Genomic DNA, 10,292 nt, shown 5'->3' with positions numbered 1-10,292 from the left:
TGATGCAAGGTGAGGCCCAGCAATGGTCAATTTCAAACCTCAGCTCCACAGTCAGCCTTGCCTATTTCCCTTCACAGTCACGACCATGTCACTCTCTCTTTCTGCAGCCCCATCCTCTCCCAGCAGCAGTCTCCAAAGACAGGTGCAGCCAGCTCACACCCTGCTGCAGTCCCCCAGAGCCATGGTGAGATCAGCGCATCGTTACCCCAGGGAGCTTGTGAACCAGGGTGCAGTCAGCAAAACTGGAGACTAAGCGCTTGACATTGCTGTTGCTTGTAATGAATCTCACAAATAGTGAAAACTTAATTAATAATAACACTTGGCACTGCTATGCTGCTTTTACATTTACAAAGCACTGTGTAAACATTAACTAATTAATCTGCTGTACTTAGCAATTATATAGTGCTTTATATTTTCCAGCTCCTGTGCAAACATTAGCTAATTAATCTACTTAATTATTTCCATGTTTTACATTCTGGAGTACCACATACCAGCAGCACAAGGAAGAGGCCTTAGCAGGGATACTTCTGAGTGGCTCTTCAGCATTTACAGTGCCTGCCACATTTTGGGGAGACACCTCCAGCAGGCATAAATACTGCCAGCAGGGCCAAGGATGCAGCAAGTCTCCAGGGAACAGAGGCAGAGCCTTCTACAAGTTATTTAAAAACCAAAAGGGGTTCAGAGAACAGCTGTAAGTATTATTTCACCTCTACAAGACCTGCTGTGCAGTGAAAGACTGAAGTTACTCAGTAGATAGTGCATATCAAAGGGAAATATAAAAGGTGACTTGATCACAGCCCATAAGCCCTCATGCAAGGATAACACTTGAGATATTTAAATAACATCTAATTAGATTTGACACCTGAAAGAGACAAATAGGAAAACTGGAATTGAAATTCATTTTTCTACAAGTGAATGTGAGCAATGCCTGACTCTGAAAGATCATACTGAGGGGCAGCTGAAATGGAATTTGGGAATTGTGATTCTGTGTACTGCTCTAATTGCTTTGGGCTTGACTGTTGCCTCAGATTTGGCCACTTACAGAATGTACATTGATCTTGTTAAAGCACTGAGGCTTAAAAAAATATATATGCACAGGTATAAAGCATTATCTCCTGGGGAAGTGAGGGCAGACTCCAGACACAGAGTGTGCGTGGCAACAGTACATTGCCTCTCCCACTACATGGACCTGGGAGACAAACTGTCCTGCTACAGGACACAGGGTGACCAGGAAATTCGACAACCCACCCTAATTACCAAAGCTACAGAAATATGAAGCATTTTCCATCAGAAAAGTTCTGAAAGAACTAGGTTTGCCAATCAGACACTCTCTAACCAAGTATTAATGTACGCTCACTCATGCAGAGCCGCGTCTCTCTGCTGCTTATTGCATTTTAACATTGTCAACTGAGCTTGCTGAAGCACTCAGAGTGCTCTGCTGACCTCCATTATTTATGATAGCATGTGAAATTGATTGTGGTTGAAAGATCCTTACTGGAATAAAATGAGCTTCTCTATTATTGCCACACACACACACAAATCTCTGTTTTCCAGTGATCCCCCATAGGGAGCACTTGCCTAACCCTGAGTTCATGACAACAGATATCTCCACCTAGCAAAATACAGGTGACTGCATTGTAATGATTGTCAAGTTACAGGACAGCAGAGGTCAAGTGATTCTCTCTCTGGATGACCACATAGGAGGTAAACTGTGGGGACAATGTACGATTTTCTGGTGTTTTTAGATGGGTAAATGATAAAGTCTGGATAAATGATAACGTTTCTAGATGGGTAAATGATAAAGTCTGATAAAGCAAGTTGACATCATTTTTGATACTCTGTCAAACACAGAGCAGAAAACATGCTCTAAGTATTAATGGGATTATGAAAAGATGAACAAGACAAATGAGGCTTTCAGAAACTCAACCTCCTATTTGTTCTCAGAAAATCCTCAGCTACATATAATTTAATGAAAGAACTTAACCCACTGCAACAATCCTGGAAGAAGTCTTACTGCTGGTTTGCTGATTTTCTCTCTCTCTTCCCCAAGAAATGCAGAGCTCTGCCCATCCAATAGGTTGAATGAACCATCCCCAGCATCCCCATATGCCCATTTGCCTCAGTCTCCTGGAGGGCAGACCCTCACCTCTACCTGCACCAGCTCCTAGCACATGCTGTCCTGCCCTGAAACACCAGCCTCTCTGCACATGAGTCCTGGTGGTGCTGACTTGAAGCTATGGGACTTCCCTCCCCAGCCGTGCATGTCAATGCATATCCAAAAGGGAAAGAGGTAGGCGTGGAAGAAAAGGAGTCATGGAGGGCCTTGCCCACACTATCCTGCAACAGGACTGTAACAGAGTGAAGAGAGAGGAAAGCCCACCCTGGGACACCACATACTGCCAAGCCTCATGCTCCTGCCCCTGAGGCCAGTGTCTCATGGCCAGTTTCAGGCGACCTTGTGTGCTCTGTCCCAGCAGTCTGGGGCAGCCATGTGCTGCAGATCCTTAGGAATAGCCTGACTGTTCACTTACTGGAGCAAACAGGTCCTCCAGCATCCCTTTCAGGTGATTTTCCAGTAGTCTGGACTATATGATAGAGCATGCAGGAACTTAAAGTGCTCTGCCTATCCTGCCTGCTGGGCAATCCCTTTGCATGCTCTCAGGAGGGCTGCTGAGTGTGCAGTGTCCTCAGAGGGCATGCAGATAGAAGGGAAGTTGGCTGTGACTCAAGTCAGTCCACCTGAAGGGACAACTGCAGTGTGCAAGAAATGCAAGAGTGAACACCCACCCTGCCCCAGAGCCTTACAGATGCTGTGGTGGGCAGAGGTGAGGACATAAGATGCAGAAGGGCACAGAAAGGACTATAGCCAAGCTGCTGGTGGCTACCAGGCAGCATCATTATGGAGAAACCTTGGGAAGCCTTGGCTCACAGTTCAACTCTTGCTGGAGATCCTGCTCCAGCCTTGATTCCAGTCACACTCCCCAGCCCTCCTGATAGCACACTAACCACTCGGCATCACCTGGCTCCTTTACTGCACAGCATGCCCCTCAGAGCCCAGGGGGATGTGTCCTGGTGGCGTGGTCTCCTGCCAGGTGCAAAGATTTCCCTCAAAACACAGCTGGAGCACTGGTCTTGGGGAGAAGTAGTGTCTGCCACTCAGGAGAATTTCACAGGAACAGGAATCCACTGGTGACGGAGCTTGAGCCCCCATTTTCACACTTGTATCAATGCCACAGTGAAGTGAGGATTTCTCTTGTGCTGGTTAACACCATTTTTCTGTTTTTTCAGTTCTTTTAAAATCCCTTGCTGCTAATCTTCCAGGTGGATTCCCATACAGTTGTATTTTTGTGGTGACCTTTAATACTAAGGAACATTATTAATTCTTGATTTATTTAAAGCAGTCTATTTTGACAAGATTGCAGAAGACACCTCTCTGCTGAAGGGTTACAGACAATCTATTAATTAAATGCCAACAACAGAGCATTGAAAGCTTTCCAAATGTCCACTGAGGAGTCTCTCTCCCTGCTCCTTTCTCCCCCTTCTTGTTACAGAGACCTTTATATGAGGTATGGAAACCTGATACACTCAAAGGAGCCAGGAGCTCTCTCCTAACCGCACTGATCTCCCTGAGCTTTTAGTCTCTGGGTAACCTGGACACTGAGCATCCTCTCATTACATGTCCATTTAATCTCCATTTGTAAATGGACAAGGCCTGCTTTCATTCTCAAAACTGCCTTCCAATGATCAGCAGACCAGATTAGCCCAAGTCATGTCTGTGGTCATCAGTTTGGACACCACAGCAGCTGTTCGAGCAGCAGCTGTAACATGCCAGAAGGAAAGTGCTATGTGGGTCCAGGGGCAAAGGTAGGACAGCTGGGCTGCAACACCTACTACAGCAGCCTCTTTTCACTCTGCAGCGCAATCTGCTGCATGATCTCCAGTCTGTTTGCCTGGGCCAGTACCCTACAAACTTGTGCAGTCCTGCAGTCCCACTGCTTACTCACGCAGCAAACCTAGGGTTTAAACCATGCCCAGAAGCTGCTCTCTGCTCTCTCTTCTTGGGACATCCCATCTGCCCATGCCAGGCGGATAAGAAAACCAGTGAGCACAGCTGGAAGACAAAGAAGCCACCCATGGAGCTATGACTGCTGCTTTTGAGGGAGTCAAGGGTGAAACATAACTCCATCAGCCTACAAGGAAAAGAACCAATTATCTGGCAATTGTGTGCAGCCTATTTCAGTGGGAGGCTCATAACCTAACCAGTCCTTGTAGTCAAGGGGAATAAAATATATGCTGATATCAGTACACAGAGGTTCCCACTGGAAGCCACTTTCACTGCAGTGTCGTGAATCTTTTCAGAAACAGCTTGAGAAGATTCATTCTGTGTATCAATCTTCCTGGGGAACAGAGCTGACAGTGGTCATACATAATAACGCTTAAGTCAATTCACATGCACAGTCAGTGTCTGTCTACAAGTCTTGGCCCTAATCAGTACATTAAATAGAAACTTATGACTAATAACTCAGAAAGGGCCTCTCCAGGGGCAAAGAAATGCTCCTCTTTGGCCACTGTCAGCTCCTCAGGCATGTGCTGTAGCAGCATGCTTTCCCCTTGGCTCCAGAAAGGGAGAATGGAAGGTTATAACTATTCTGTTTGTTTGGCTGACACATTTTTTATGAGATGAATTCTTTACTTTAGGTTTTGACAGTGATTCTGTGACTTTACGTCTGTCCTGTAATCACAGTGCCTCTCTGGAACAGGAACAAAGAACATAAAAGCTGCCAGTTTAGCCAGATTCAGGTTGGAGGTGAAGCAGGCATCCTGCCCTTCTAAAACTGCCCTGGCTGCCCTCTGCTCAGGCACCATGCGTGCAAGGGTGAGCTAGCTCTTGAGAACACACTCCTCCCCTACCACCACAGGCCAGCATGGACAGGTGGACTCTGCACTGTGCTGCTTGTTCCTCATGCCATGAGAACCCTGGAAACTGCATGCGGAGCAGCAGTGCGGGCTGGGAAAGGACTGGGCTATCAGAAAGTGAGCCATTCATTTTTTCAGCTTTGGGTATTCTTGCTTCTGGATCAGCTGTGCTCACAAGGGATGCTTACCAGCAGCCTCTACATCCACAGCTTTGCCAAGAAAGCAGCACATAGTTGCTCTGCTTCAATAAAGTCTGCTGGATGAGCTCAGGCTTCCTCAGCAGGCAAAGGTAACCTCACTGCTCTTCCAGGAACAGGTATGCAGAGTGTTCATCCAGCTCCTCACTAGTCATGAAGGTTCCAAGCAGCCTGGTTCTCTGCACAGCTGATTTCCATGCATGCCCTGTGGAGATGCAGCTAAGCTGAGCTTGGTCAGGGCACAGTGGGTCCCAGAATCCAAACAACCTTGTCAAACCCTGGGGGTGCAGGAGGAAAGAGCAAAACAGAAGACCATACAACAAGCAGCTAAGAGGAGCCCATGGCTTCCACTTGTGTCCACGACTCCTGCAGATCCAGTGCAGGCAACACTTGGAGGTTTTCTCCCTAACCAGAAATCTCCAAGAACAGAATTAAAGAAATATGTTTTTCTACACTTCCACGTGCAAATACCCAGAGCAGATCTGTCTTTGCTGTTCAGATGCATAGTTTTTATTGCTTGAAAAATTGGGATATGGAAAACTATTTCTTTCTTGAACAAAAAAAAAATATTAGTGTTCGCTTCTTCACCAAAAAAAAAATATAAAATAGAGTTTGCTTCCTCACATTTTTTCTTTTACCTGCAGCTCCTTGCTTCATAAGCCAGCTGACTTGAGGGATCTCCCTTTTATTCCTCAAAGGGAAAGTGGAAAGGCAGGCGTTCATCTCTTCTCTCTGGTGACCAGCAATAGGACCCAAGGGTCCTTGAAGCTGTGACCAGGGCAGTTCAGGCTGGGTATCAGGAAAAAGTTATTCACCAGGAAGGTAGTCAGGCCCTGGAACAGGCTCCCCAGGGAAGTAGTCATAGCACCAAGCATGCTGGAGTTCAAGAAGCGTTGGGATAACACTGTCAGACATATGGTCTGATTTTCTGGGTGTTGGACCCAGGAGCTGGACTCAATGATCTTTTGAGGGTCCCTTCTGACTTGGGATATTCTATGATTCTATGATCAGTACCTTTATTAGGGCTAACAGAAGAGTCCACCTCTCTTTTAAGCATTTAAAAATGACCATGTATGCCAATGCTTTCCGGATGGTGCTGAGCTGCTGGGAGCTGAAACGAGCACAATGGTATGGAGCTGAATGCACAAACCCAGATGAATAAAATCTCCCATCTTGTGCAGATATCATCTGCACCAGACACCCAAGTAGACATCATATGCTCCAGTACTGTTGGGACTGTTCACTACATGTGCAGGAAAATTGCTCTAGGAGAAACATACTGCAGTGGGTAGATTTTACCAGGTAAGCAGCTCTCCTTAGACACTGTTTCTCTCTGAGGTTCTTGGTATTTTTGTTGGTGGTGGTGGTTTTTGTTTGTTTGTTTTTGTTTGTTTAACAAGTAGCAGACCACCTCAAAGCTCACCCTTTCATCAACACATACAGAAAATCTGGCTATGAACCTCCTGTTCACCCCCTGTGCACAGACACCACTCGTTATAATGTCTGTGGGAGTCACTCATTTAAATAATGAAACACTTATTTGAAACTTGTTTGAACCTCAGTGAAGCTGCCAGAGAAATGTAGCATTTAACAGAGAGAAACTAGTATTCACCCTTATTTACCTTGACAAGCACTATACTGAGTGATTCACAGGTGGGCAGTGCATGGTGGGGCTGGTGGTAAGGTTATGCAGGATGCTGTAGAGGTTGGCAGCAATGCAGCAAACAAAGGACTTGACGCAGAGCGACTCTGCCATGACATGTTGGCAGATTTATAGGAGTGAACTGTCCTCCTAGATCAAATTCTTCTGAATGATTCCCCATAAAGAAGGGAGATAGAAATGAAAACAATTTAGAAAGCAAATCCTGGCTGCCTCCACCATCCCCACCTTTGTGTGGCTGTGGTGCTTCTCTCACTAGGAGCACATGGGAGACTGCTGGCAATGTCCAGATCATGCAGACAGCAGACAGCAGCTCTGAGCTAGGACTCTCTGTGGCATTCCCCATAACACCACACTGAGGACAGGAGAGCCTAGAAGGGGAGTCCAGGCTGTCCAAAGACAGTGCAAAGAGCTTTCTATATGTTTTCTACAACAGCTGAACCACAGATGGTGCTTCATTAAGTTTGAGATTCATCAGCCATTGTTAGTGTTGTGTTCTGTAATAAAACAATCATTTAAAGAAAACACTATCAGAACTAAGCAAGCTCACCGGCTGCTGGGTTGGACTTCCCCACAAGTCCTGGCAGACAGCCTGCTGCCTTCTGGTTCTGACAGGCAGGGCAGTGATGGGAAAACCCCGGACAGCTCTTTTTGTTGCAAAAGCACTATATGAAGCTGCAAACCTATCTGTCACCTTCCAGTACATTGTTTACCATCTCTCCTCAACATTCCCCAAACAATATTTTCTAGAGACTGTAATTCAATACCTCACACCCCTGAGCTGTAGCATCAGCCCAGAGAGCAACATGATGAATGTATCACATCCCTCTGGGGCTTGGGCTGGGGAACTGGTTTGTAGTGTTCCAGCTGTTAATTATCCCTCAGCTTTTTGTTATTCTCATCCCAGCTGTGCCTCAGTATTTATCATATGGGGCTACATGCACTAAAAACATTCTGATTGCTTTAAAGTATAAGGAACAATTTACCCCTTTTGTGCAACGCTAGACAGCTCAAGAGATCAAATGGCAAGATTTGATCAATAAGGTGTTCACTAGATTAGAGGCACCAGGGCTCAGACCTCAAAGTGCATATCTGTGAGAAGTGCAAGCAAAGGAATGCACCAAGAATGTTAAGCACGGACACACACACGACTTCCATCATTCTCCTTTCCACATCCCTTCCCCAGCCACCACCAGAGTCCCAGAGACATCCTCAGATTAATTCCTGCACTGAGACAAGTGCTGAACAGACCATCTGAAGTCAGTGCAGCCCAGGCCCAGCTGTGTTCTGGGCAGAGCTGCTCCTGCTGCTCCCAGCCACAACTGCCTTGGCTTTGCTGGGAGCTGGCACGCAGGGAGCAGCGCCCAGACAGCATCACTGCTTTCTTGCTGGGGAGCACCATGCCAGTCCTAATCTGATCCAGCTCCCCAGCACGTGCACGACATGTTGCTGGCCCAGGGAAACTCCTGGCCCAGCAACAAACTATCCCCAAGCCACCCAGGCTCTTCCCCAGGAGAAGTGGGGAGGTAGCCTCCTGCTTGCGCTTCTCCTTTGGCTGTTACCCTGCTTTTCCAGCTCTCATGGTCTGACACAGGGAGTCTCAGATTCTGCTGCTCCCCAGGATACTTCTTTTTTCTATATATTTCTACAGCTCTCAGTCCCAAAACTTTTGTAAATGTAGAGTATAAATGCTAAGGGCAGCACACGTGCCTGTTCACAACGTGCACCCCAAATGACTAGCCTGTGATACTGACATGTAACTTAACAATGTATTTCTAGTGAGTGTGTATTATGCCTACATATATGCTACAATGCACCCTCCCCTTTGTCACAACTTCATTACTGCTGCAGGGCTTTTTCATACCTGCAATGAAGATTTTTGTTTGTTTATAATGACCACTTGGGTTCCTCGTGAAACGTGCATCCTGACAAAACATTCGTGATGTGATGTACCCAGTTCAGGATCCTCGCAGGCTCTCCATTCCACTCTCCTCCTGCACAGGCACTGCGCAACACCCTGCTCCTTCCAGAAGTGAGGGACAGTGGCGGCCTGCAGCCAACGTCTGCATGGGGCCCTGGAACTCTCAGCACTGTAGAAACATTACTCTCGGCAGTCCCCAGGAAACAGGGAAGCAAATACTATTATGCCCACTTTGTTTCCAGGCACCTTATGCAGGTAATTAAGACCCATGCTGCCACTTCTTGAGCTGTGAATTGCTGATATTTAATGACATTTCCCAAATATTTTAAATAGAAATTTCAGGTCTTGTTCCTAATCTGACATTTATCTTCTATTAGCATGAAAACAAATAGAAGGGCCTGAGAATCATTGCTTATATTATAAATGACTTTACTGTTGGTTTTATTACCTTCCCCATTAAGCTGTCACAATCTGTGCCTCTTCCCATTTCTATGATGACCAGCCAGTGAAATCTGTCATCTTTTCCATGTGATTTATACAGGACCCTAGTGATAACTTTATTCTTGTGGAGGATAATTATCAGCTATATTATTAAGGTTGCTCAGTTGCCCTAGGGGATAATGTGTCAGAAAGGTTAAAATATTGACAAGCAATAAAGCATGTGTTATAATTATACAAGTGCCAGGATAGATAACTGTCTGTGAGCAAGGAGCTAAGCTACAGTTTTGCATTCACTCAGCAAAGACAGTAATGGTATGGTCACATCTTACACTTTCCACTAGGACTACAGAAGTCTAGGTCAATTACTTGGAGGGCAACAAAGAATATGTTCTATTCCATTAATATATATTGATCACTTAAACCTAGATGACCATGACCTACAGCTGATTTACCATTCATAATTGAACAGGATGTGGCAGCTGAAGTGGACAAGGTTTTTCCATAGTATTTTGGCATTTCTTCCCACACACCTCAAAATGTTTGTCTTCATGAGAATGGCAAAAGGAAGGAGAGCAAAGAATTGGCATCTCTGAAATGAAACACGGATTTCTTCTGGGATTGGAGCAGCAGGTGCATGGCTTATTGGGCAAATGCTATATAGGTATAATCTTAAGGACATCACTGAGACGGATTGTCCTTTGGCTCAGGCACTAACAAAACGAATCACTGAATAACTTGGCAGTACATCTGAATTGAGACTATAAACCTAACCTTGGTCATTCCTCCAGATCTACTATTGTTACATCACGAAGAGTAGACAAGTGACTCAGGAGCTCATAAACAGTTTCTCATGGAAAGCACGTATGCTAGCCAGACAAAATCTCTCTCTGAAAAAAAAATGTGGAAAAGTGGTAGATTTAACCTACTTCAAAATGTCATTTTTTGAAGGGAAAAAAAAATCAACACCACAATACACAATTTTTTCTTGATGCTTAAAGAATGTGTCTGTACTGTAGAAGCATTTTAAACACCAAACACTGGATTGGGCTTTGGGCAGCTGAAGGAACTTGCTGCAGCAAACCCTACCAGTTCCCCCTTAGTATAACCAGTATAATCATAGTGAAAGTATATTATGAACTATAGATGATCATGACCA

The sequence above is a fragment of the Aythya ferina genome (genome assembly GCF_964211825.1).
Source record: "Aythya ferina genome assembly, chromosome: 15".
Lineage (NCBI taxonomy): Eukaryota > Metazoa > Chordata > Aves > Anseriformes > Anatidae > Aythya > Aythya ferina.
This window is presented reverse-complemented; position numbering follows the sequence as displayed.